Genomic DNA, 3,168 nt, shown 5'->3' with positions numbered 1-3,168 from the left:
TTCAAAACTGCATATACTGCTATACAGTATGCGTGTCTATATACACCCATCCATATACAGTATATATATATACACACACACAAATATATACACGCAAACACACTCATGTATATATTGCTATGCTAAAGCTAAATTATATAAAAATTCAATATGAAGCAAAAGTCACATCCTATAGCAATTTAGTCCAGCAAAAATAAATTATGACTAACAGTACAATTTGTTATTCAAGCAAATAATATTCAATACTTCACTTCAGATTTGAAATATTACTAAGTAATATAATCAAAAATTAACAGTCCTGCAAATCCTGATGATTACAAGAAATCATTACATAATTATAAGCAACAAAAACAATAGCAGCAAAGATGGGTTGCTAAAATATTGCAGACCATGCACACTAATGTTCAACAGCAACAATGTCATGTATCCTACAGCATTAATCATAGGAAATCAAAACAATGAGAAAATAAATATTTGAGTTGTAGCTAAAATAAAACAAGCTTTTTTTTAAAAAAAATGAGTAAGTTTTCAATTAGCAATAATCACACCTCAGATAAATCTCATTGGCTATGATACTGCCACTGCACTAAGCTTTAGCGGTTTTGAGCAGCGTGATGATCTAGTAGTGAAGATGCTCGCCACCCATTCAGAAGATTGAGAGTTCAATTTGAGGTGGTGGCAGATGTTTATCTCCTAGGGCTCAAAGAAAAAATGAGAACTCTGTATGGCATCAGGAAGGGCATCCGTCCGATAAATGCTCAGCTCCATCCGGTCACTCCTACTAGCCTGAATTAAGGAATTACAGGGTTATAAAAAAGGAGTTTTAAATGAGGTGTTTTGTTGATTTTAAATGAGTATAACTTGGATTTTGTACCATTTTCACAAAGATGCTTCACTCCCACCTCACTGGCAATTTTATTTGGCTCCGGACGCTTCAGAGCTTTTCTAGATCTTATTTGGGCAGCTAAGAACAGGTCATCTTGCCTTGGATCTCTGTTCACCACATCTGCCATGTCATTCCACCATGTGTTACTGCAACTGCTGGGCACTTCCTTCTGTTATCCCACACTTGTAGGCACTGGGACCACTTTTGAATTGAATTGAAGCATTCATCTCAGCAGGTGGCTACTGAAAAATGAAGAAGAAGGAGAGGGAAGCAGCCAACTTCATATGGCAAATAATTCTAATCAGTTGGGAGACATGAAGAACAACAACAGCTCCAGACACAATAGAACCTGCCCTTCTTGTCTAAAAGGAAACACATCACTTATCCAGAATGTCTCCAACTAACAAATTTCTTTCTAGATAGAGGACCGTTTTCCCCCATCCATTGAAAACTGGCTGGCTGAACTCTCTTTGATAACATCTAAGACCAAACTCAACATTAAGAAAACCAAGATCATGGCATCCGGCCCTCTCAATTCCTGGCAAATAGATGGGGAAGAAATGGAGGTAATGACAAATTTTATCTTCCTGGGCTCCAAGATCACCACAGATGGGGACTGCAGCCAAGAAATTAAAAGACGCTTGCTCCTGGGGAGGAAAGCTATGGCAAATCTAAACAGCATACTAAAAGCAGAGACATCACGCTGCCGACAAAAGTACGTATAGTCAAGGCCATGGTTTTCCCAGTTGCAATGTATGGATGTGAAAGTTGGATGATAAGAAAGGCTGAGCGCAAAAGAATTGAGGCCTTTGAACTATGGTGCTGGAGAAGAGTCCTGCGAATCCCCTGGACTGCAAGGCGATCAAACCGGTCAGTCCTAGAGGAGATCAACCCTGACTGCTCTTTAGAAGGCCAGATCCTGAAGTTGAAATTCAAGTACCTTGGCCACCAAATGAGAAGGAAGGACTCACTGGAGAAGAGCCTAATGCTGGGAAAGATTGAGGGCAATAGAAGAAGGAGACGACAGAGAATGAGGTGGCTGGATGGAGTCACTGAGCTTAAATGGACTCCAAAAGATAGTAGAGGACAGGAAGGCCTGGAGGAACGTTGTCCATGGGGTCGCAATGAGCCGGACACGACTTCACAACTAACAACAACAACAAAGACGAAATATTCAATTCAGAGAGCACGGAGTCTTTAAACCTTTGATTAATCATTTAATTTGACAAGATTTTGTTGACTAATTTTGATTTATTTAAGCGTTAGCTTGCAGAAAATACACACATATAGGACAATGCAGTTAGATTTACAGTCTAAATGACACCATACAACATAAAAGGGAAAAACAAAATGGAGAAAAGGCAGGCTTAAGAATCAGCTTTTCAGGTTTTGAATGACAATTTTAATACAATATACAATATATTTCAAGAAGAATAAGAAACAAACATCACACATACTTGATCTGGCTGTGTATCCATTTATAATTAGATGGCATAGTAAAAAAAAAAGTACATAAGTAAAGAGCGAAACAAGATTAGGGATGGATGTGTATATTTGTGTATACATGTGTATATAAGGAGAAAGTTCCTAACAGTGAGGACAATTAACCAGTGGAACACCTTGCCTTCAGAAATTGTGGAGGCTTTTAAGAAGAGACTGGACAGTCACTTGTCTGAGATGGTACAGGTTCTCCTGCTTGAGCAGGGGGCTGGACTCCAAGGTCCCTTCCAGCTCTATTCTATTCTATTCTATTCTATTCTATTCTATTCTATTCTATTCTATTCTATTCTATTCTATTCTATTCTATTTGTTTAGGCTTCTTTTGTTCTTATTCTCCTGGTATTAAACTCATTTTGTCTGTTTTGTAATATTTTTTAAAGAATCTGCATGGACACCTCCCTTCGACCAGTCCGCTCCCACAGAGAGGGCCTCCTTAGAATGCCGTCGGCCAGACAATGCCGGCTGGCGACACCCAGGGGGAGAGCCTTCTCTGTGGCAGCTCCTGCCCTCTGGAATGACCTACCCCCCGACCTACGTACAGTTGCGGACCTGCGCCTTTTTCGCCGAGCCCTGAAGGCCCATCTATTCCGTGCAGCCGGCCTGGCGTAGTTTGATTATGTTTCAGTTGTTTTTTTTATGGGTGTGTTTTTAGAACAGGCCTGTTATTTAATTTGATTTTAAAACAAACTATTTATTTATTATCGTGGTTTTTAGTATCGCCTGTTCACCGCCCTGAGTCCCGCAAGGGAGATAGGGCGGTATATAAATTTAATAAATAAATA

The 3,168-nt window shown here is 39.6% G+C and overlaps 1 non-coding gene across 1 annotated transcript; it reads right to left on the bottom strand.

The window, feature by feature from the left end:
* Positions 1–469: 469 nt before the first annotated feature.
* Positions 470–593, bottom strand: LOC114923633. The gene has a single exon (XR_003810679.1). It is a non-coding gene; the product is annotated as a U4 spliceosomal RNA (small nuclear RNA).
* Positions 594–3,168: the final 2,575 nt, after the last annotated feature.

Source organism: Protobothrops mucrosquamatus, unplaced genomic scaffold (genome assembly GCF_001527695.2).
Source record: "Protobothrops mucrosquamatus isolate PMUCROS unplaced genomic scaffold, P.Mucros_1.0 scaffold5453, whole genome shotgun sequence".
NCBI classification, from domain to species: Eukaryota; Metazoa; Chordata; class Lepidosauria; order Squamata; family Viperidae; genus Protobothrops; species Protobothrops mucrosquamatus.
Note: the sequence above shows the minus strand (reverse complement) of the source record. Positions and strands in the feature narration are given on the sequence as shown.